The sequence below is a fragment of the Pinus tabuliformis genome, chromosome Q (assembly GCF_031772625.1).
Source record: "Pinus tabuliformis cultivar Carrire ecotype Pingquan chromosome Q, CPIR1, whole genome shotgun sequence".
NCBI lineage: Eukaryota > Viridiplantae > Streptophyta > Pinopsida > Pinales > Pinaceae > Pinus > Pinus tabuliformis.
The window spans coordinates 440,783,995-440,810,763 of record NC_142296.1 but is presented as its reverse complement, the minus strand read 5'-3'; the positions used below and the strand labels follow the sequence as shown (position 1 = coordinate 440,810,763).

At 38.0% G+C, this 26,769-nt stretch overlaps 1 protein-coding gene across 5 annotated transcripts in view; it reads right to left on the bottom strand.

Annotated features, from left to right (window-relative positions):
• LOC149220110 (ARM repeat superfamily protein) overlaps positions 1-26,769 on the bottom strand; it is a 276,511-nt gene that overhangs the window by 81,135 nt on the left and 168,607 nt on the right. The gene's annotated exons all lie outside the window — the stretch shown is intronic.

Genomic DNA, 26,769 nt, shown 5'->3' with positions numbered 1-26,769 from the left:
AAAGACATTGCTTGGGCATATGCTGAAATGGTTGACAATCAAATGCATTGCAAATTTTTCCATGGAAAAATTAAGGAGGGTCCTAGGGGCATTCAAAGGCTAAAACAACACTTGGCAAGGATTAGAGACCAAATTACTCCATGTGAATCACCACAAATTGGGGAGATTAGGAAGGAGTTGTTAAATAGCTTTGAGAAGTTTTAGGAAGAAAAACTAGGCAAAAAGAAATAGAGACTGAAATTGGGAAGAAGAGGAGTATACAAAAAATGATGGCTACCAACCCCCATTTTGGTTTTGAGGGCTCTTCTTCTATCCCTTGTACTGATGCATCCAACCTCTTCCGCTATGTTCCTCCCTCTTTGGAGTCTATTCAAGAAAAGGGTTAGGGTAAAATGAAAAAGAAGGGTGATATGAAGATCAAAAGTTATTTCACTGTCACACCCTCCTCTCCATCAAATGCACATGGTCCTGAGGCTAGTAGAACTTTGCAGCCCACTTTAGATGACCATTGGAAGAAAGAATTGAGCGAGACTGTTTGTGATTAAATATCTAGATGGTGGTATGATGCTAATATCCCCTTCAATGCTTCCCGTTCACCATATTATGAGCCTATGTTTGATGCCATATTTGCTGCTGGAAGGGCTTCAAAGGCCCTACTATGCATGAGTTAAGGGGGTATCGTTTGCAGAAAGAAATTTCCTCCATTAATGAGTATTTGAAAGATTTCAAAAACTCATGGGAAAAACAGGATGTACCATCATGTCAAATGGATGGACTGATCAAAGGAACCATACCATCATAAACTTTCTTACCTTTTGCCCACAGGGAACCATGTTTCTAAAATCAGTTGATGCATCTGATAGGGTGAAATATGGACAATTGTTGTTTCAGCTATTGGATGAGGTTGTTGAGGAGGTGGGGGTGGCTAATGTTGTTCAAGTCATCACAGATAATGCCTCTAACTATGTTTTGCTAGTAAACTGTTAAAATAAAAACACAAAACCATCTTTTGGACCCCATGTGCTGCACATTGCATAGACCTCATGCTTGAGGATATTGGCAAATTAGATTGGGTCAAGAACATTGTAGATCATGCCAAAAGCATAACAAAATTTATCTACAATCATTCATGGATTTTGAACCTGATGAAGAGACACACAAGGGGTAGAGATATTAATAGGCCTGCCATCACTAGATTTGCAACTCATTTTTTGACATTGCAATCTATGTTTTCACAACATAGAAACTTGCAAAAGATGTTTTCTAGTGATGATTGGAATCAAAGCCAGTGGTCTGCGTGAAAATTCTATCACTGCAGCAACTGATTTATTTTTCCTACTTATTCCACAGTACGTTATTTATGAAATTACTTCAATAAACATTAAAATAAATACTGCTACAAATATCACATCGTAATACAAAAACAAACAAATGCACAAGCATTAACACATTGACACAGATATTTTGGACAACAATCCCCAGAAAAACCCAATGTGGGAAAACCAGTGCAGCAAGGGCGGATTTTATTATTCAGCAATTCTTCAGTAAAACTGGGTGCCAAACTAGCTTACCCACAGAGAGAAATAATTCTCCAGCACTTCTCCCAATCTCGGCATCATCCCGGTTGACCTCTGTGTGGATCCAAAACCCTCTGCGCCAGCCTCTGCTTGACTGCATCAGCCCTGGGCCTCTCTACATCACCCACGCAAACCCAGCTAGTGACTGTGCAGTCTTCTGTTGCCTCTGCGTCTGCCTGAAAAGCATTGTGTTTGCCTCTCCTGCCTCAGCGGCGAGCACTAATCTCTAGTGGTTGATTTCGCCTCTCTGCTTCGTACTTGTTGCCTCCTGACTTCTCACCAGACCACTGGTTCAATTTCTCAGCTAACCCTGCTCCAGAAATTGAACTGACCGGTCTCCCTCAGTGTGTCTTCCAAGTGACCCTCAAGCCTCCTCTTATACTTTTCTCGTTAACAAATCAACAGCCGAGATTAAGTCCCTAATCGATAGCTAAGATTAGATCTGGCTTGATCCATGACTTTTGGACCATTCTAACACAGTTTTATATTAATTCACATTAATATTTTAATTTCCCTAAGTTTAAACTTAGGGACTCCATTAAAAATATTAATTAGTTTAATATCTCCCAAACTGTTTAGAATCTGCCCAAACCCTTTATGGGTATTGGAGATCTCATGTGCCTTGGCTTCTCCAACAATTTTCGTGGTTAGAGCACATCAAATGCTACCCCAAATCAATACTCCATCTTAGCAAGGACTATGCTCTAGTAATACTCCTTACTGAGTATCACCCTGATCATCCGGCATCAGTCCCTGTGTTAATGCTAAGCCTCCCTGCCCAACATCCTCTGCATTGTTGCATCTCGTACTGTTGCCCATGGCTCTAGTACTACCACTGCTGCATCTGTACAACAACTCCCTCTGCATCCGTGTTGTTGTTGGTCCTTTCTCCCAACACTACATCCACACTGCAACTCCCTCTGCATACTTGTTGTTATCACTCCCATTTCTGCTACTGAAACGGGTCCTTTACCATCCCCATATTTTCCCTGAAACAGTCAAACTTTGTCCTTCCAAGGGCCTTGGTGAGGATGTCCGCCACCTGTTCTCCTATAGGAGTGTAGCTCAACTGTACAACTCCTCGTTGGACACAGTCCCTGACAAAGTGACACCGAATATCAATATGCTTCAACTTATCATGAAACACTTTCTCAAAAAGCTTGATGCAACTCTGATTAGAGCACATGATCCTGATCGCCTCCATATTCTTTCTGAATAGGTTCACAAGCAGTCTTCTATGCCATATAGCCTCACACGAAGTTGTGCTTGCCACCATATATTCTGCCTCAGATGACCTCAGAGCCACGGACTTCTATTTCCTATTGCACCAAGAGGTCATTCTTGATCCAATGTTGAGACAGTACCCAGAGGTACTTTTCCGATCCACTTAACTTCCTGCCCAATATGCATTAGTAAATCCACTCAATCTGATATCCTTACTCCCGGTGTACAAGAGTCCATAATCGACTGTTCCCTGTAAATACCTGAGAACATGTTTGGTTGTTGCCCAGTGCGCCCTCTTCGGTTCCAACATGAACTGACTGAGGGTGTTGACGGTGTAGCAAATGCATGGCCTGGTATTGACCAAATACATCAGGGAGTCGGGACCCTATGAGCTGCCTGTACAGGGTGGGATCGACATCCCTATCTTCTGATGCATTAATCTTCTTCCAGTCGGTGATCATTGGCGTAGCCATAGGTCTATAGTCCTCCATCCCGAATCTTTTCAGGATTTCTGTAGCATACCTCTCTTGCCCAAGGAAGATTTCTCCCTTCTGCTGCCAAACTTCCAACCCTAGGAAGTAGTGCATTCGTCCCAAATCCTTCATATCGAATTTTGTGGCTAGATTCTTCTTGCAGTACCCAATGAGTCTGGATAATCTTGTTAGAAAGAGATCATCCACATACAATACTAAGATTAGCGGCTCATTCTCTACAACCACATAGTAGAGATTCGGATCCACGTCACTCTTGACAAACCCCATCTTCTACAAGTAGCCATCTATTCAACCATACCATGCTCTCGGTGCTTGTTTCAGCCCATACAAGGCTTTCTTCAATCTGCATACATGAGACGTCTTATCATGAGTTTCAAAGCCCTCTGGTTGTTCAATGTATACCTCCTCTTCTATTACCCCGTTCAGAAATGTCGTTTTGACATCCATCTGATGGATCTCCCATCCCATCTGGGCTACAAGAGATATCACAATCGTAATAGAGGTATACATGGCTATTGGGGCGAAGGTCTCCTCATAGTCAATCCCTTCTCTCTGAGCATACCCCTTAGCCAGAAACCTGGCCTTGTATTTCTCAACACTGTCGTCTGCAGCGTATTTGATCTTGTAGATCCATCTTGAACCTACCACTGATCTGTCTTGAGGTCTTGGCACCACCTCCCAGACATCGTTTCCTCTACCATCGCATCTAGCCAAACCTGATGTTGAGTTGCCTCCTTGAAACTGGCAGGCTCTCCATCCTCAGCTACTAATGTCTAATATCTATCTGGTTGTTTTCGCTCCCTCTTATTGTTTCTTGGCGGACCGATGAAGTCCTCTGCATCTCGTAGAATCTGAAGAAGTTCCCTACTAGTTCTTCCTCTGCCGGCAGGTGCTTCTGTTCGCTCCTCCTCCTCATCCTGAGAATCTTTCTGTCCTAAGGAAGAATTCTTTACTTCTGTTTGTTGAAGAAGCTTAACCAACGACTCCTCTTTCGACTGCTCCTCAGAAGGCATCTCGCGAGATCTTCTGAAAGCCCTGTCCTCCATGAACTTTACATCTCGTCGTACTACTACCTTCCTGCTCCCTGGAAGATGGATTCTGTATGCCTTAGCGTTCCTGCTATATCCTACCAGATATCCCTTTTCAACAGTCTGATCCAGCTTCTTCCTCTTTTCTTCGAGTATGCGGCAATATGCTAGACTCCCAAATATCCTGAAAAGACTAACTTCAACTGTCTTCCCTTGAAGTCTTTCTCTGGAGTAATTTTGCCCACTACACGATGAGGAGTCCTGTTCTGAAAATAGTCTGTTGTGTTGCATGCTTCTGCCCACAGGAATTTTGGCATATCCTTATCATACATCATGGCCCTAGCTGCTTCTACAATAGCCCTGTTCTTTCTTTCTGCTACCCCATTCCGCTCCGGATTGTATGGAGCTATCCACTCTCTTCTATTGCCCTCCTTAGCACAAAAATCAGTGAACTCCTTATCGACATATTCTCCACCATTATCTGAGCGCAAAACTTTTATTTTCTTCCCAGTGAGATCCTCCACCAAAGCCTTAAAATCCTTGAATCAACAGAAAACCTCATCCTTGGTTTTCAGACAATAAATCCAAGTTTTCCTCGAGTGGTCATCAATGAAGGTAAGGAAATACTCGGCACCACTGAGAGCTTTGACGGACATAGGTCCGCAGATATTAGAGTGTATCAATCCTAGTACACTCTTGGCCCTGTATTTGCTTCTAGGAAATGTTGCCTTGGCATACTTTCCCAGAGCACATCCCTTGCATACATCATCTCGTTCTGTACTCAGATTCAGAACTCTTGTTACAGTGCTCCTGAGAATTCTCAGATCTCCATGGTGCAAGTGATCCATTCTTCTGTGCCATAGTTCATTCAAGTCTTTGTCTCCATGACTGCCTATTAGTGCCATTGGTGATTCTAGTTGCAATCTATACAACCGATTACTTTTGATCCTGGTCTGCACTTTCTTTTTCCAACTCAGGTGTTTGACGTATACCTTCTCCTTGATGAAGTAGATGTCATAGCCCTTGCCTTGTAGTTGTGACACAGAAAGTAAGTTCATCCCCAATCCTGGTACATGCAGCACATTTGTAGCACGGAACCGTTCTCCCGATTCTGTTTGAAAAACTATGGTACCCTTCCCTACTAGAGTACACTTTGCCTTGTTCCCCATGGTGATCTGAAAGTTCATCTTCTCTTCTCAATATTCTGAGAAACATTCCCTGATTCCCGTCATATGCCACGAAGCTCCACTGTCTATATACCATACTTCTGATGATGCAGCACTAGTCATACACACCACTTCTTCTTCCAGCCTGGAAGCCAACATAGAGAAATCAAAATCTCTTTCTCTTGTGCAATCTTCTGAAAATTTGTGTGAGTCCCCTGACATGGATGCCTCTACATCGTGGTCTCGAACCATAACTGATTTTCCCTTTCTGTCTTTGATTACTTCCTCTGATACCATGTGAAAATTCGATCACCGCAGCAACTGATTTATTTTTCCTAATTATTCCACAATAAGTTATTTATGAAATTACTTCAATAAACATTAAAATAAATATTGTTGCAGATATCACACCATAATACAGAAACAAACAAATGCACAAGCATTAACACATTGACACAGATATCTTGGACAACAGTGCCCGGAAAAAACCCAATGTGGGAAAACTGGTGCAGCAAGGGAGGATTTTATTATTCAGCAATTCTTCGGTACAACAGGGTGCCAAACTGGCTTACCCAAAGAGAGAAATAATTCTCCAACACTTCTCCCAATCCCAGCGTCAACACAGCTGACCTCTGCGTGGCTCTCAAACCCTCTGCGTCAGCCCTGGGCCTCTCTGCGTCACCCACGCAGGCCCAGCTAGTGACTGTGCAGTCTTATGTTGCCTCTGTGTCTCCCTGAAAAGCCCTATGTCTGCCTGAAAAGCCCTGCGTCTACCTCTCCTACCTCAGCGTTGATCTCTTGTGGCTAATCCCGCCTCTCTGCTCCGTACTTGTTGCCCCATGACTGCTCACCAAACCACTAGTTCAATTTCTTAGCTAACCCTACTCCAGAAATTGAACTGACTAGTCTCCCTCAGTGTGTCCTCCAAGTGACCCTCAAGCCTCCTCTTATACTTTTCTCATTGACAAATCAACGACCGAGATTAAGTCCCTAATCGACGGCTAAGATTAGATCTGGCTTGATCCATGACTTTTGGAACATTCTAACATAGTTTTATATTAATTCACATTAATATTTTAATTTCCCTAAGTTTAGACTTAGGGACTCCATTAAAAATATTAATTATTTTAATATCTCCCAAACTATTTAGAATCTGCCCAAAACCTTTCTGAGTATTGGAGATCTCATGTGCCTTAACCTGTCCACCAATTTTTGTGGTTGAAGCACATCTGATGCTACCCCAAATCAACAGTCTCTCAAACAAGAAGGCAAAGATTTGAAAAATAAAGTTAATGAAGAAATATTTTGGAAAAAGGCAGCAGAGATTGTGAAGGTTGTTGAGCCACTGGTTAAGGTGTTGCGGTTGGTGGATGGGAAAAAGATTGGCTATGGGCTTCATTTATGAGGCTATGGAGCAAGCAAAGGAGCAAATAAAGAGGGCATACAAGGATAGAGTGGCTAAGTATGGGCCCATTTGAGCAACCATTGATGAAAGATGGAACAATCAACTCCATCGCCCTATACATGCAGCTGGGTATTTTTTGAACCCACGATATCATTATAAATCTCTGAAGGTAGGAGCTTTGGGTGGGGAGGTTAGAGATGGATTGATTAGCTGCATTGATTGCATGATCCCATTGGAGTGTGATCAGCTGGAGATACACCGACAAGTCAAAACATTCAGCAAAGCCATATGTACCTTTGGCAAGAACCTAGCAAAGATTGCAAGGGAAGCAGATGAGCCAGGTAAACAAAAATTTCAAATTCTTAATACTTATTTTGTTAAATTGTTTAAAATTTGAAAGTTGGATATAATTTGTTGAGCTAACTCATTACACCACTATGTTTTTTGCAACACAATGGTGGGAGGCTTTTGGTAGTCATTGTCCTCAATTGCATAAGTTTGCAATTCATATTTTGAGTCAAACTTGCAGTGCTACTGGGTGTGAGCGCAATTGTTATGCCTTTGAGAGGATTCACAGAAGAAGAGAAATTGTTTGGATTAAAAACAATTAAATGATCTAGTCTATGTCCAATACAAACTCCGGCTCAGACGCAACCAATTGCTGAAGAAAGGACCTGATTCCATTGTGTTGGAAGATATTGATCCAACATTAGACTGGGTAGTGGAGAGTCATCCAACATAGTGTGATTCTGTTGAAAATCTTGATTTGGATTTACAGGCGGTGGCATCAATTGAACAAAATGTTCATTTGAATGTCAATCCACTTGTACCAGCCCCAAGTCCTCCAGTTGCAGGCGCTTCCTCTGCCCAACCACGACGGACGCGCATATCTCGTCTATCTCAGTGTGCAGTTGTTGCACAACCTGTTAGTGCTACCACTTCTAAAGTTGCAGTTGGAGATGATGAGGAGGAGGAGCCATGGGTTTCCCTGTTTAACTCTGATTCAGAGGTTGAGCCAGATGATGTTGGCTCCTCTAGCAGTAGCCAGTAGTACTGGTCAATGGTGATTAGTGATGTTTCACAGTTTACTTTTGTTGTAGAGGCCATTTCTAGCCTCCTTGGCTATGTGTTTTTGTTTTGATTTCTATATCATCATTCATGTATGTATTGGATAGTGCACTGGGTGCCATTTTGATATAATGGATATATTCATGAGCCTACTTTGATCATATGTTGTCTTCTCTCTATATTCTAAAGCTTTGTGTTTAGAAACATGAATGAAAATCTTTAAAATTATGTTTTTTTATAAAAAAATAAATATTTAATGTATTTTTTACAATGACCGAATCATTGAAATCAAATCGGACGAGTCGATACCGAGTCTGAGTCAGAGCCGACCCTCGGCCATTTTCGAACCGGAGTCGGAGTTTTAAAACATTGGTAAATACTCCTTCTGCAGAGAGGTGTTGGAGCACCTACAACTTCATACATAATGTGAGAAGAAACAAACTTAATGAAAATCGAGCAGAAAGTTTGGTTTATGTGCACTACAACTTGAGGTTGTTGAGTCATTATTGTGATCGGGCTTATGAAGATCCAACATATAAAATTTGGGACAACCACCCAGAGGACGATAATTTGGAGGATGACACTACACATCTTGAAGAATTGGAAGCAGAACTTATGAGAGATGAAGATGAAGCAACAACAACCATGCCACCCCCACCATCTAGTAGCAGTGTCAGTGCTCGAGTTCTAAGTATTGTTCCCTTGCTTTTGTCGCCTCCATGTACATCCTCACGTGGAGGGCATGTGCCTTCTGGTTCTAGTCAGGCGAATGTGTGGGAGGGGACTCCTAGAAGACCACCACAACTTCCGCAGAAATTAGGCATTTCTCGTGGCAGCAAGAGTAAGATGTAGATAATAGATTTACTTGTCTTTTCTAGTTTCTATTAGTTTAATAATTGTTGACTCTTTCATATTTATTATGACATTTTTTTGTAAACAATATATGACAATTTAAGTTTGAAGTTTGAAGTCGGCAATTATAACTCATTGGTAATGAATTATGAATATGGTCCTTCATGAAAGTTGAAAGTTGTTTCATTTCATATTAGATATTCTTTGTTGTAAAGGTTACACTTAGCTTACAAGTACAACTTTGGTAATCAATTATGATAAATGTTATATATTGAATTTTGAAAGCTTGAAACTTTAAGATTGATGAATCATGAGACTCAATATGTTGTATGTTACTAACTTGTGAACGTGGTTGATGAAGATTATAACTTCTAGATGATTGTTGTTATATGGTTCAATCTATGCTTTTTATATCCAATTCATCATTCTACATGCTTTTGTTGACAGATATGCATCAAAATATATATATATATATAAAATCGCTCCCGGAATTGCTCCCAAACCGGAAGCCTCTAAAAATATCACTCTTGCTTCCGCTCCCACTCCCAAGTAACCTTGATTTTCAGCCAAACTACTGCGGCCATTAGTTTTGGCCAAGGGCTTGTGGCCAAGCTGTGCGCCAAATCCCTCTTCCCAAGTACCTCCTCCTACTTGCAAGTAAAAATTATTACAAGGACCATAATTTAGGCTACATGCAAGCCAAATTTCCTTTTTATCAGATTAATAATAGGCTGCCAATGTATTACAACAATCAACATCAACACTGCAATTATAGTCTTTCAGATGCATTAGTAAGAACATCTACAATCTTAAGGTTATGCATTTCAATCTATGGTTTGGTTTCAAGTCGGGTAGATCAGAGACTAGCGATTTTGGACTATGTAACCCTTAGCCAAGATTAATATAAAGTGTCTAACTTCAAAAGAAAAATTAATTAAACATAACCATTTATTGGTTTAGGATGTTTGATAGTGGTTCCAACCGCATCGGATTTCATATGGTGAAAGTAGAATTTTAGATTCCACTCAAAATCCAGCAGACTTCACAGTTCTCAGGATTTCAATATTTGGGGTTTTGCAATGTTCCATTCAATTATGTCATCTATGAGGGTATGGAATTAGCATTTAATCAAGAGCACCAATCCCTTTATATACCATGACGTTGGTGGCAGTGATTGTTGAACTCCTTTATCATGACCCTAGTAAAAATGTACCATCACTCAAACAAAATCTCAATTTGACATGCTAAACCTTTTCTATCTTATTTTAATGCTTTGAGGGTGATATTGATGATGTGGATGTCCCAATATAGGCAATGATTTTGATGATATGTAGTACTAGTTATTTGTTGTAGCATGATTTTTCTCAGACTCCAGAGGCCATTTAGAGCATCTTTGTTGATGTATTTTTGGTTTAGACACGCATTGCATTCGGTGTTCCTTTGGTTTTATAACCTAGTTATATGATTGAATTTGTATCATCATCCTATAAAATTGTAAATGTCTTAGATTCTTAATTCTAAAGAGATTTGATTTTTTTACTATATTTCATTTGTATGTGTAACAATTCACTAATTTGTTAGATTACATGTTCTTTGTGTCTTGTTTCCAACGTCATCGTGTCACGTGTTGAACACTCGTATTTCCCTATCCTTTGTATTTCGTTTCATCATGTCCAATGCCTTAGTTGAGAAGAAGATATCTAACCTAAGGAAATGTGTGTTCCAAAATTGGTATAATTTCTCAATCTAAAAATTGGTATATATGCCCAGCACTGTTGAAATGAAGTTTTTGGGTCGACTTATCCTCATGTCAAAATTGATGAGACCTTAATGAATCTGATCTATGTTCTAAAGAGATCATGACAGGGCCGACCTATATTTGTATTGGAAGGTAAGGAGGGTCGACGTATATATAAGAGAAATCTATGCTTATGACATATATAAGAGAAACATAGGTGAACCAACCTAAAACAATGTAAGGCCAACCTGTGCACAAGGTTGACCCATTTTCGAAGTTGAGTTTGCTTTATTTGATTCCAAGTAGTCATTGGCTAAGGCGCTTGCTTCGATGGGGCTATTGTGCCCACTTTGTAGGGGTTTGGGTAATCCTCATTTGAAAAACTTCCCCTTGACTGGAGACTACAACATCCTTTGTAGCCGCTTGGGATGAAGACTTGGGGTGATCTTCAACATTTGGAGAAACAAAGTGTCCACTTAGAGGAAGACATGGAGGTTGAAGCATAAGCCCTCTTGCACACGCATGGGGTTTCACTTGCTAATTACATGGAAGAGGAGCGTCAAAGGAACTTTGGACACTAGAAACTACACCAACATCGCCCTTTGCCCCTCATTTGTTGAAGATCGGTCACTTGTCTGGGTTTATGCCCCTAGTTTTTAAACATGTGGCATTATAATTGTCATCTTATAGTATTTAGATTAAGTAATAATTGTTAGAGAGGATCTTTCGCCCCTACATAGGTTAAAATACTGGATTTCCACTTACAAATCATTATTTATTGTAAGAATGAGTTGTTCTCTTATATAAATAAAGAGAGCTCTCAACTCATTTCCTCATGGAGTTTGAGGGAGAAATCCCATAGCCACTCTGAAATTTTCTGCAATTTTCATCTTGTAAATTCGCTATGGATATCTCAAATTGAGTGAATTTCTTGGAGCAAAATTTTGAAAGTGGAATGTTCTCTTTTTGAGATGAATGGTGCTAGGGTTTTGATGCAATGCTTGGCTCATGAAGTAAGTTATCATATGTTTGTGTTTATGCTATGAAGGATGAATTGTAACTTGGTTTTCATGGTCAAAATTTTGAATTAGTAAGAGACCTTAGTCTAGCTCTCTTATTTTGTTCCCTATTCGAATGCCTTGGCGGAGAAAGACCTAAATTTAGCTCTTTCTATTTTAATTTATCTCAAGAATCGAGTCTCTTAGGTTAACAAGAGTAGGTGACCATGGTTTATCTCTCCTATTTTTTTTCCTAGATTCATGGTTGACAAGGTGCAAGACCTTGGTTTAGCTATCTCATCACTTTCTTGTGAATCTCATACATGATCTCTCCTGAAAACTTTGCTCCTTGACTGACTTCATCTTCCCAGAGATTCATTGATAATCTAAGGCATCGATTCTTCATCCTCAATCACCTTATTCCTTTGTAAATCAGTCAAATCATTTTGTTAGGGTTCCACTCTCTTGTGAATCTCATGGTTGTGTGTATTTGGAGACATTCCCTTTGAACTCAAATCCTAACTACCCTAAAGAAACCTAGCAATCCTATCTTCCACCTAAACCCTAATTGATAAGATCCTTTGATTGGTGGAGTGTGAAGTAGAAGCCTTGGAGAGCTCTTGACTTGGTTTGACAGGGTCATTAGATCTCTAAGATCTATAGGAAGAACCCTCCTTGAGTCGAAGGAGAGCTAACCAGAAGTGAGAAGAGGGTTGGAGAAGTGATCGTGGCCCCCTCTAAGGTGTAGTAGGTCTCACACTTGAGAATTTGGACATTATCTCGAGAAGTGCAACATTTTGTTCTAACAAGGTTCTTCAAGAGCTCTTACACAAGAGTCAAGGCTCACATCTTGCATGAAGAGATAAGGGGTGTTGAAGTCTGCCCACATACTAGAAATTTGAAGGTGAGAACAACATTTCAGAAAGAGCAAAATCATGCTCAAAAATTGAAGGATCAAAGATGCAGAATTGTATGGGTGGTGCTACTCTTGATATTGATGGTATGTAACCACAAGTGGAGCTACCTCTTCTTCCATTATGCGCTCTAATTCTGTTGAACAAGCATTTTGTTCTGTTTTTGTTGATGAGGATGAGGTTGAGTTATTAGGATATGTAATTGTACTTGTCTTTAGCTCATGTTTTATTTCATTTTTGGCACATATAGCCTCATGTATAAAGGTTGACCATGGATGTATATTATATAGCCTCATGTATAAAGGCTAATTTTGGAATCTTGGATGTATGGCCTCATCTACAAAGGATAATTTTGGATTTTGCATCATGTAATCATCTATGGGAATTAACATAGACATGATTTTCCTTCTAAAATGTCATTTATTTCTATCATTATTTTCTCTTGCAGGAGAATATCTTATACTAAATATGATATCTATCTCAAAGGACCATATCTCGAGTCGAAGCTAGAGGGTTTAATTCCCCCTCCACAGGGGTTCTATTCTCCTGAGGCATGTTAGCCCCTGTGGTAAAAAAATTGTACAAGTTGAACAACCATGAACAAGTTGAACATTCGTGTTGAGAAAAAATTTGATAGGCCCAAAATGGCAAGAATCTTTGAATATCTTGAAATTGAGGTGAATAGTGGCAATTGGTGTGATTTGATCCTGGGTCTTGGCCAAAACAATCCTCTAAAATTACCAATTCACAAGTTACTATTAAAAGTTATATATATATATATATATATAGACACACATGATGTATCCATTTTGGCAAGTTCATATTTCCAAGTGTTTCTTTTTCAGAAGCTTCCACACATTTCCACATTTTGTTTAACTTAGTTCTACTCACATAGAAATGAAACTTATGTGCATTGAATTCAAAGGTAGAAGTCATTAAATATTTGGACATGATAAAATATACACTAAAAAATGAATTTGACAAATTTCCATGACATCAACAAAATTTTGTATATGAAAAATAGCATTCAAAACAATGTAGAAAATCCACAAAATTTTGATCTGCTAATATGAGCAATCTCAAATAAAATTTATTCTCACATAAACATATAATTTCTCTACTAGATGCAGTAGAATAGGAAGAAAAATAAAAGCACAATTACACAATTCAATAACAAAGAACTGTCTAAGGAACCAAACTGGGAAAACCCTCTTGATCTCTTACGAAATACAATTGTTTCAATCTGAAAGACACACTTGTCTTCCCTGCTTGATCTAAGCTTGAAACCCTTGCAAGATTGTTGATCTATGTTGCCCTCTACCAATATGTGCACAAGCTTCTCTTGCACACTCTTCCTCTCACAAGCTCCACGCACAAACTTGTGCTTCATATTGCTTGGTCTCACCAACTCGTGCTCACCAAAAAAATGATTAAACTTGTGCCTTGGTTCCTCCTTTTAAAGGCAATTCAAATGGTTAAAATTAGTGAGTTTATAATTAAGGAGTTTGCTTTTGTGATTGATTGAGTATGAGTTAACTACTCATTCAACTCGTCCTACTTCCAATCAATCACTTGAAAATTAATCGCTTGTGCTTTTCCTTAATCAACTAACACTAGAAAATCAAAAACTCGACATTTAATTTCAACACATCAGTTAACTGCAACCTAACTCGTCCTGATTTTTGGGGACACTCCTAAATTTTAGAAACTCGTCGTAATTTATACGGAATCTCCTAATTTTTAGGAACTTGAGCATGCACTAGAAGGAAATCAAATTTGACTCCTTGAATTAAGGAAAAAATCAAGTAATCACTTTCTCACTAATATTTTCAACACTCCCTCTTAGCGAGGATGTTGTTTCAGGAAGAACCTCGTCCACCTGGATCTGTCCCCAACACTACCATGTTCTCCATCGCTGCAGCTGCTCCCTCTGAACTAGAAGGCTTCCCTGCTTTCTTCTGCGAAACCTGCTTTGAAGACCTGTTCTTTCCCACCATGCTCTACGATTCCACCTCTTTAGTCATAAGTGCCATGTACCCTATGTACTTGTGTGCCTGCTCCTTGATGCTAGGAGACTCACCTCTCTTATAATCTCCCTTAACCAAATCTTCTGCCCACTTGGCTCGAACTTTCCCTATACTATAAGTCTCTGATTGAATGGCTGCCTGCACTCACCCTGGGCTATGGTCCTCATTATCCTGCTAGTCACCACAACTGCCAACTAGCTTAACTTGAAACTGAGATATTGGTTGAGGCTCCATCTTAAGAGCTCTATCCTACTCTCACTCAACCACCACTTCTTTACTTTGTGCACTCCAAGCGTTACTGCTCAAGGCTGCACCTATCTCTATCTACAACTTGTAGAGATTCTTCACCCTCACACCTATCTACTCCACAAATCTGCATCTAACAGCTCATTATTCCTTCAATGATCACTATACATGAAGAATTGAAGGCATGCCCACTTGTCAAGATTCTGGCTGCTCTAGAATCCTGCTCCTAGGGCACACAAATCTGCCCTGTAACTGTGACACATCAACCCTATTGTCACTCTCCTAAGGCCTCCAAAGTTGCCCACACACAGTCAACTCTTTAATTGATCTAGGGCTTGCTAGTCATCCACTAATAGTCCATACACTTACGGTTCTTAGGCTACTTCAAAATCTCTATCCAAACATCAGTAGGGTAGTCTTCCACCTAGCAATATCTCTCCATAACCTTCGCTTCCCTTGCATATCTAGGTCTCCTTGTCAAATACTTGACAAAACTTGGACCTCATGCATAGCCACTCCTTGAGAGATCTTTGCACTCGTGGATCCATGAATTGTTGCCCTAAAAACTTTCAAGATAGAATTCTCCGTGTGTTGGTCTAGATTTGTTCACTACTCTGATACCATGTAGAATTTCCTTGAAATTATGATCTGCTAATAAGAACAATCTAAAAACAACTTTTATTTTCACACAGACTCGGAATTTCTCTACCAAATAGCAGCGGAATAGAACAGAAATAAAAAACACAATTTCACACAATAAACAACGTGACCTTTTCTAGGAAACCCAACTGGGAAAACCCTCTACTTGATGAGAATTTTATTGATAGAAAAAAAAAACTAAGCAATTGATCTCTTACAAAATACAATTGTCTCAATCAGAAAGACACACTTGTCTTTCCTGCTTAATCTAAGCTTGAAGCCCTAGCAAGGCTATTGATCTATGTTGCCCTCTACCAATCTGTGCAGAAGCTTCTCTTGCACACTCTTCCTCTCACAAGCTCCACGCACAAACTTGTCCTTCCTATTGCTTGGTCTACCCAACTCGTGCTCACCAAAACAATGATGAAACTTATGCCTTCATTCCTCCTTTTAAAGGCAATTCAAATGGTTAAAATTTGTGACTTTCTAATTAAGGAGTTTGCTTTTGTGATTGATCAAGTTAGCATGAGTTAACTACTCATGCAACTCGTCTGATTTCAAGTCAACCACTTGAAAATCAATCACTTGTGTTTTTCCTCAACCAACTCACACTAGAAAATCAAAAACTCAACTTTCAACTTCAACACATCAATTCACTGCAACCTAACTCGCCCTATTTTTTAGGGACACTCCTAAATTTTAGGAACTCATCCTAATTTATAAGCAATCTCGTAATTTTTAGGAACTCAAGCATGCACAAGAAAGAACTCGAATTTGACTCCTTGAATTAAGGCACAAACCAAGGAATCACTTTCTCACTATTATTTTCAACAAACACGTCGAGTCGAACCACCAACTAGTCAAACTAGCTAGTTCATTAGCCTCAGTGGCCCACCGGCCAATAAACTTGTTGCATGCCCTTACAAACCCTTGTTTGGCATCAAGCTAGTCATAAATCGGCCAATTTATGACCAAACTTACTAGTTTGGCCATAAATCAGTTAGTTTTGACATTAACCGGTCGGTTCATTACCAACGCAGTTTAGGGAGTCTCGGACCATCAATGGCAGTTTTTTAGGTAATTTTGGAGGAAACCCAGGGTGGTTTTCCTTCCAAAACAGCCTCCCTTCGCCATATGACCACCCCCTCCTAAATCCTAAACCCAAACAAAAACCTTCAACCTAACAATGCTAGCAATCAATGGTAATGTTAAATTCTTGAAGTAAAAGTAATGGTAATGTTTAATGGTGATCCTTTATATTTCATTTTCATTATTTTACTTCAACTTTTAAAATTACCATGAAGTGACTCAAGAAGTTTGAGACTGGTTTGGCCATAAATAAGTTAATTTCATTAATAAACTTGTCGATTTATTACTAGCGCGGTTTAGGGAGTCTGGGACCACCGATGGCAGTTTTTTAGGTGATTTTGGAGGAAATCCAGGGTGGTTTTCCATCGAAAACAGCATCCCTTGGCCATAAGACCAACCCTCCCCCTCCTAAACCCTAAACCTAAACAAAAAACCTAACTCAACCCTAGCAATGCTAGCAATCAATGGTAATGTTAAATTCTTAAAGTAAAAGTAATAGTAATGTTTAATGGTGATCTTTTATCTTTCATTTGATCCTTTTACTTCAACTTTTAACATTACCATGAAGTGACTCAGGATGTTTGAGAGTGGTTTTGACCTCATTGGATTTCTTATGGAGAAACTCGAATTTTAGATCTCACTCAAAATTCAGCAAACTTAATGGTCTTCAGGATTTCGAGATTTGGGGAATTGCAATGTTCCATTTGATGTTGTCATGCATTAGGGTATGAGATTGGCATTTGATCAAGAGCATGAAGCCCTTTAATTACCATGATGTTGGTGGTAGCATTGATTGTTGAACTCTGTTGATGTCAGTGGTACTGATTGTTAAGCTCCTCCACTATGGCCATAACAAAAATGTACCCTTCACTCAAAGGAAAATAATTGGTTAGGCATGCTAAAAATTTTCTACTATATTATAAGGTTGAGGAGATGGGCCCTTCACTCAAACCAAAATCATTGGTTAGGCATGTTAAACTTTTTCAATTTCTAACATATTATAACGTTGAGCAATCCAAGTCTGAAGACTTTGAAATAGATGATGTTTAGGTAGCTCTTGTTGACGATCCCATTTATAGTAGTGCTAAATCAATTATAAGTTTAATGAGTGATCATGTTGATCAATGATTTGTAGTTTTGATGTCTAGTTTTTGTTGAGAAATCTATAGGGCAATAGTTAGAATGATTTCTTTTTTTTATCATTGTTTGTGATGTATTTTTACTTTTTCTTACTTATTAGCTTCTTCACTTATTATTATGTTTGTGTATCATCAAACAACTACCAAAACAAGAAGAACAATAATACACAAGAACACAGGATGTAGGTTGCAAGCTAGGGCCAAAACCTCTCCACTTGGGAGGAAACCCGCAAATCTCTTCTCTTTTTATAGATTATTCAAATCACGAATTCCAAGACCTTTAGACCAAGACCAATACCCTCCAAGACCAAGTCCAACCCAGTCAAATCTCTTCCAACAGCACAACTTTGACCCCCAACTTCAGAATTCTGTCCTCTACTGCAAGTCCGAACTTTCAGCCCTCCCAGCGACGGTTGTTGCCACACATGTGAGCTTATTCTAGCCTCTCAAGGCTTCTTCAGACCTTCGCTTGGCTTTCTCCTTCTTCTGGTGCTTGAGGATGACCTAATGTGACCTTCGCTAACCTTCTTTCTCTTCTTTCTTCAAGATCGAACCTGCAGAAGAAAAACCCTAGTCCAGTAGTAGAAACCCTAGCCTTCCTTCGCACATGTGAGAGAGAAATAGCCCAAAAACAAGTCTTCTTCATCCTCTTCCTTCTCCATTGCCTTCTTGCTCTTCTTCTTCACTTGGATGAGTGAGTGAATGAATGTCTTTCAAGGAGGTCGAGTTCCCTCCTTTATATAGGCTTCTAAAGGTCGACGTGACTCTTCAAAATAGATCGACTTCCCAGCTGCCAAGCTGACTTGGCCTTGAAGGGTATTTTGACACTTTTAATACAAAAAAAAAAATTCTTTAATGTGCTTAATGGGGTCTTCAACTTATGACAATGACTCTTTTGACTTCTTGACCTAGGACAAATCCTAGAAGCACTCAATGAGTGCATGACCTCAAAAATAAAAGACCTTGAGCATGAAACCCATGCTCCAAAAATAATAATAATAATTTTCTTTCGTTTTACAATATACAAGAATCAAAAGTACATTTCATATTTATGAAGACCGAACCTAGTTACACATTTTTCAAAACTCCCTCTTAACTAGGGAGGTATTCATAAATGGTACATGGATATTCTAGATCTAAAGAGATCTCATAAGAAGAGTCGGATTGGTAACCCATATGTTTAGCATCATAACAACTAACATTTTTATTGATCGGAGAATCCACAGTTTCAACATCTTTATACCAACGTTTCAAATCCCAAGTGGGATCCATCATCAGGGTTGAAGAATGATGATACAAGAAGAGCAGAAAACTTTTAATAAATACTAATGAGGAGGAATAATAATAGAGAACATAGAGTCGGCTTGGGAATTTTTAATTTTATTTTATATATTTTTATTTTATTTTATATATTTTTATTTTATTTTATATATTTATATATATTTTATTTATATTTTATTCTTATTAATTATTATAAATAATTAATTTTTATAATAAATATTTAATTAATATTAATAATATTGTTGTTATACATGTAAATCATTATAAATAATTAATATGTTTACAATAAATTAATTATTAAACCTAATGATCATAATCATAATTTCTGTTATTCATATTAGTTACTAATTCCTTAAACAAAGATGATATTAATAATTAAAATATTAATTAATCAAATTAAAATAGAATGAAACTACATTCATAGAAATCAATTATTATAAATAATTAATTAATATTGTATAATAAATAATTAATTATTATTAAATATTATTAATAATTAAATATAATAATAATTAATTAATTAATTAATTAATAAACTAATTAATATATTAATATAATTATTATAAAAATTTTAATTTATATTAGAAAATTTTTTAGGTGATTAGGCTTAGGGTTGACTAATATAATAATTAATTAATTAATATGTTTAAGTCATATTAACTAATTAATATAACAAACAAATTAATAATTATTATTAATGATTAATAATTAATTTTATAGTTATAATAATTCATAATAATGACCAATTGTTATTGATTAATTGTCCCATAAAATGATGATTAAAATATAATAATAATTATTAATTGATTAATTAATATATTGATTAGGAATTAATAAAATTATAATTATTAAATAGATTAAATTATAGGAGATTAGAATCTAAAGATGACAAAAATAATGATGATTAACTAAATAATATTTAATCATATTAATTACTTAATAAATTAATACAAATTAATAATTAATATTTATGGCTAACTAATATTCAAAAAATTATTTAATATAATAGCTAATAAAATAATATAAGACTAATCAAATGTTAAATAATAATTTATTAATAATTAATTAATAATTAGAATAAATGATAATACATAAATATTTTAATAATTAATTAATTAGTATAATAATAAATATGTTAAATAATATAATAATTATAAATTTATTAAGTAAATTAATTAAATTTTAATTTTAATTTTAATTTTATTTTATATATTTGAATAATATTAGTAATTATAAATGGTTAATATCTATGGTTAATTAATATAATAAAATATATTCATTAAATTATTAAAGAAGACTTAATGATGAAATTAGAATAGGAGAAGGAGGGGGGACAACATACCTGCATTACCTGCATTACCTGGGGGACAACATACCTGCATTACCTGCATTACCTACATTGTCATATAGCAAGGCCTTGACTAACAACTCTATTTCTCCACAAGATCAGAGCACAATGCTGGCAAGACCAATGATTTATAGACACCATCATCATTGTCTCTCAAGGCACATACCCCACCCAGGTGTTCACAGAGTATGTCCTTCCATGGACTATTTTTATCTTGGATAACTAGTCCTCAAGGAATATCTATCCTCGACTCCTCTTATCATGGATGCCCTACCTCAGCCTCAAAGAGTATCGGATGTCAGATGCTTACCTAATCCTCCACTCTGAGTTCCCATGTGAAGGCAAGAATGATGTGCCTATCTCTCCCTCTCAACCAAGGAGGATATATCAACCAAACCAAGCTTGTATCTCAAATATACAAGCTTCTTATTAAGAATAGATTTTATCAATATGCCAGCTACCTGCTCATCGGTGGAGATATATTGTAGTTATAGCACACCATCTTGTACTATCTTCTTAATGTAGTGATACTTGTTATTTATATGCTTTGTCTTTCCATAAAACACTTGGTCTTTAGACAATCTTATGCAATTGGTGTTATCACAATGTATCATTGTAGAGTCCATTAGTCCTTTGATTAAGTCGGACAGCAACTTCCCTAACCAAAGAGCTTCTCTACTCACTTCACAGGCTGCAATATATTTAGCTTCAGCACTACTCAAAGCGACCGTATCTTGCTTTATGCCCATCCATGAGATCATGGAGGATCCCAAACTAAAACATCCTCCTGTAGTGCTCCTTCCATCCTGCTCACAGCCTCCCCAATCAGAATCTGTATATCCAATCAAGTGGACATCATTCCTCCTATCATATTTTAGGCAGTAGTGGATTGTTCCTTGCAGATATCTCAGTATGTGCTTGGCTGTTATCCAATGATCATGCTTCAGCTCCACTTGGAACTGACTAAGAACATTCACTGCAAAACATATGTTTGGTCGAGTATTCACCAAGTACATTAGTGAGCCAATCAATTGTCTATACCTGGTAGGATCCACTGGGCTAGATTTGAAACTCCTTAGTCTCTTCAAGTTTGTGATCATCGGGGTTGTCATTGGTTTGCAATCCATCATGTCAAACCTCTTCAACATCTCGATCACATACTTCCCTTGACCTAGGTAGATCTCATCAAGTCCCTGCCAGACTTCTAGTCCCAAATAATAGTGCATCAACCCAAGATCCTTCATATCGAATTCTGTTGCTAGTTGCTTCTTGCATTCTTCAATTCGACCTTCCACACTTGTCAAGAGAAGATCATCCACATACAAAAGAATGATTATAGGCTCACCCTTTACAACCTTGAAGTAAAGGTTCGGATCAGTAGAACTTTTTGTGAAGCCCAATCTTTGAAGGTATGCATCCATCCTTGCATACCATGCCCTTGGTGCCTACTTAAGGCCATATAATGCCTTCTTCAATCTGCAAACATATGCCTCTCTATCTTTGACTTCAAATCCCAAGGGTTGCTCTATATAGACTTCCTCATCAATTGTGCCATTCAGGAATGCAGTTTTAACATCCATTTGATGTATATTCCATCCCCATCAATGTTGTCAAAGAGACAAATGATCAAATAGTGGTATACATTATTGTTGAAGCAAATGTCTCTTCATAATCGATGCCTTCTTGTTGAGAGAAGCCCCTAGCCACAAAACTTGCCTTATACTTGTCAATACTTCCATTTCCCACATGTTTAATCTTAAACAACCACTTGGATGTTACCACAGACTTGTCTTCAGGCCTAGGTACGATCTCCCACACCCCATTCTTCATTATCGATTAGTATTCTTCATTCATAGCATCTTTCCATTCTTGATGATTGACAGCTTCTTCAAAAGTGGATGGCTCTACTTATATCAACTTTGACATATATGTTGCATACCTTGAATAGCTTTTTGGTTTCTTGCTTTCTCTGAATGTGCCCTTAGCAACTCCATGTCCCTCTGCATCTAATAGAGTGGATTTCATAGAATTAGGTCCCTTTCTAGTCTCGGAGATTACCACAGGTTGTATAGGTTCACTAGGACCTTCACCTTCACGATTTGATTATTCTTCCTCCTTAGCCACTTCCTCTTCAAATAATGGAAGTTCTTCATGATCAGAGTCTATAGGGAGATCTTTTGATTTCTTGAATGCAATATTTTCATCAAATATCACATCTTGACTGACTTTTATTCGGTGTCCTTCTTTTATGTAGATCCTATAGGCCTTTGAAGAATTACTGTAGCCAACAAATTTTCCCTTCATGCATGATGGATCCAATTGCTTTCTCTTGTCTTTCGGTATATGAATATAGGACAACCAAAAATTCAAAGACGATCTACGCTTGGTTTCTTCCCAATGAATACTTCTTCAAGAGTCAAGTTGTCTAGTGACCTGTGGGGACTTCGATTTTGTATGTATACAGTTGTTTTTGTTGCTTCACCCCACAAGAATTTTGGCAAATCTTGATCATGTAGCATTGCTTTCACACTTTCTTCAATGGACTGATTCTTTCGTTCTACAACTCCATTTTGCTCGGGATTATATGGGACTATCAGCTCCCTCTTAATCCCAGACTCCTTACAGAAGGCTATAAGTTCTTTCGAAGTATATTCTCCTCCATTATCAGATCTTAATATCTTGATTCTCCTTTCTGTAAGGTTCTCTACTTCAGCTTTGAATTCTTGAAATTTGGTAAAGACTTCATCCTTGGATTTCATTAAGTAAACCCAAGTTTTCATTGAATGCTCATCTATGAATGAAACATAGTATAGATGGCCTCCAAGTGATTTTGGCATCATAGGACATCAGACGTCAAAATGGATAAGATCCAAGATTTCTTTTGACCTTGAAGCACTACTTCCAAATGGTCTCTTGGTGTTCTTACCCAATGCACATCCCTTGCAAACTCCTTCATGATCTTCTTCCAATTCGAGGATGCCATTTACTATGGTATTTAGGGTTGGTAAGATTTTGTAGTGGAGATGTCTAAATCTTCTATGCCAAAGTTCACATGGGCTAACTTCAATGTGAACAAAAGCTTGAGCGCGGGAGTTATCAATCTATAGAGTCTTCCTTTATGAATCCCAAACATTGTAGCATCTTCTGTGCTTGAGTTTTACCCCATATTACAACCTTTCCATCAATGAATGCAACTCAATCACCCTTGCCTTCTAAGTATGAAATGGAAAATAATTTTTTGTGCAAACCTAGAACAAATAAGATATTGTTGAGATGAATGTTTCCTCCATTTTCCAACTCAATCGAAGTTGATCCAATTCCTCTCACAAGGTAGCTTTTATGATCACCAAGTTCTACGGAGTAAGAGGACTTCCCTTTTGATAATGTCTTCCAATTGTTTATGTTGACCATTCATATACCTTGATGCTCCATTGTCGATCACCCAAATATTCTCATCTTGAAATGTGCCAGTGAGTACTGAGAATAATCCTTCATCCTTTGTAGATGTCTCGAGTACTTTCTTCTTAGAGAAAAATAAGAGATCCCATACTTCTTTGATGTCCTTCTTGAGTTGACTTGCCATCTTTGAACACTTCTCTAGTGTTGAAGAATCTAGGGCAATTAGGTGTAGTGTGATTCTTCTTGACTTGATAACAATTCGTGAAGCACTTTTACAATTATCTTAGCTTGATCTTCTTCTTATTATTAGTGTGTGTGTTTCATCAAACTGCTACCAAAAACACAAAGACAAGAACACAGATGTTGGCTCTCTGCCAACGCCAAAACCTCTCTCTCTTAGAGAGGAAAACCCTTTGATAACTCTGTTTTATTGAAGCTTCTTATTGATCACTGTCAAACACTAGACCCTTGACTAGGATGTCCTCCAAGCACAAGTCAAGTCCTTCCTCTTTTATGCACTTGGTTCCCCGGCACATAGACTTCCTCCTTCCAGCACTTTTGCTCCCCAGCACTCCATCCTCCTTTGTTTCTTGTCTAGAGATAGACCTTCCTTGAGTGAGCCTTCTAGATGAGATGTTTCCTCTTCTATCCTTTGCTCAAGTACACTTCTTCTTTTGTTGACCAAACAAAATCCTTCTTCAGGTATGGGTGTATGACTATAATGTTCTGCTGCCCTAGTTTTCCCACATGTGGAGGGTACCCTTAGTGAATTAGGGTCCTTTCACCTTCACTAGCGAGAGAGACTTCTTTCACTTGACTTGGGAGGCCTTGTAGGCCTAATATCTAGCCCAAACATTAACGAATCCTGCACTGAAATGCTATTGTTGTTATATCCGCAATTTGTCCTCCTTCTCTTCGCATGTGTGACTGTTTCTAGCCCTAAAAACAATCCTCTACCTTCGCTGAGCTTCCTCCTTCCTTCGCTGCACTTTTGGGGACCCTTTAAACTTGCTTCTCCTTCCTTTTCTCGACTTATCTCTTCGCTGATTTCAAAGCTTGCATTGTTGACTTTATGAGGGAGTGGACAGCCTCTATATATAGAGGATTGTCCCTCCTCTAAGCTGAGATTAAGCCGACTTGACCATATCTTCATTATTTTCATCGTTTTGCTTCTTTTGGAGGACGTTGCTGCATGGAGAGGAGAGGACTTGCACTTGCCTTGGAGGTATTCCTTTGACTTTATACATAGTGTAACATTCCCTCAAAGGGTATTATATAAATAAATTGACCTTTTGACTTCCTAGAAGCACTTAACCATGTGCTTGACCTACTTCAATGAGCAAGAAACTCATTGACAAAAATAACATTTCTTTTCTTGAATAGATGCAAATATCAAAATCACATTTATGAAGACCGAACCTAGTTACACTTTCTTCAACATCTAGGAACTTCTTCAGTGTAGCAAAGATCTTCATTATGCCCTTAGCAAACCTTAGTTCTGATACCATGTTGAGAAATCTATATGGCAATAGTTAGAATGATTTCTCTTTTCTTGATAACTACTCGTGATGTCTTTTTACTTTTTCTTACTTATTAGCTTCTTCACTTATTATTATGTTTGTGTATCATCAAACAGCGACCAAAACAAGAAGAACAATAGTATACGAGAACACAAGATGTAGGCTGCAAGCCAAGGCCAAAACCTCTCCACTTGAGATGAAAACCCGCAAATCCCTTCTCTTCTTATAGACTCTTCAGTTGGCGAATTCCAAGACCTCTAGACCAAGACCAATACCCTACAAGACCAAGACCAATACCCTACAAGACCAAGTCCAACCCTTCCGGATGATGCGCTTCCTTTTAAGTCAAACCCAATCAAATCTCTTCAGCAACACAACTTCGACCACCAGCTTCAAAATTTCAACCTCTAGTGCAGGTCTAAAATTTTCAGCCCTCCCGGCAGCAGCTAATGCCACACGTGTGAGCTTATTTTGGCCTCTCAAGGCTTCTTTAGAACTTCGCTTGCCTTTCTCTTTCTTCTGGTACTTGAGGATGACCTAATGCGACCTTCGTTGACCTTCTCTCTCTTCTTTCTTCAACATCAAACCTGCAGAAGAAAACCCTAGTCCAGCTGCAAAAACCCTAGCCTTCCTTCACATGTGTGAGAGAGAAATAGCCCAAAAACAAGTCTTCTTTTTCTTCTTCCTTCTTTGTTGCCTTCTTGCTCTTCTTCTTCAGTTGGATGAGTGAGTGAATGAATGTCTTTCAAGGAGGTTGAGTTCCCTCCTTTATATAGGCTTCTAAAGGTGGATGTGGATCCTCAAAATAGGTCGACATCACAGCTACTAGGCCGACTTGGTCGTGAAGGGTATTTTGACACTTTTAATGACAAAAATAATTTCTTTAATGTGCCCAACGGGGTCTTCAACTTATGACAATGAGTCTTTTAACTTACGAACCTGAGACAAATCCTAGAAGCACTCAATGTGTGCTTCACCTCTAAAATAAAAGACCTTGAGCATGAAACCCATGCTCCAAAAATAATAATAATAATTTTCTTTCATTTTACAATATACAAGAACCAAAAGTACATTTCATATTTATGAGGACCAAACCTAGTTACACATTTTTCAACAGTTTTGTTGCTACTACTACTACCACTGAGCTTGCAAAGGAATCTAAGAAGTCCTCAGACTCTGAGCCAGATGATGCTTATGTAGCTCATGTTGATGATCTCATATCTAGTAGTGGTGATGAGTTTGATCATGATGAGGAGTGATCGTGTTGATCACTGATATGTAGACTTCTAGTAGGCCAATGTCCCCATAGCTTGTAGCATTATTTTTGGACTTTAGAGGCCATTTAGAGCCTCTTTGATTATGTATTTTGTTGCTAATATGCATTGCACTTGGCGCAATTTTGATATATTCACATTTACATGGTATATAGATGAGCAAACTTTGCATATTTTGTCTCTATTGAGTTGGAATCATGGTTTTAAATCCAAAAAATAGTTTTTTTATTAAAAAACAATTATTTCATGTATTTTTTTAAATATCGGTTCATTGAGATCTTACCTGTTCGGCTTTTCCGGTTCCGGTTCCAAAAGTGGTTTGATAGGGTGGACCGGTCCAATT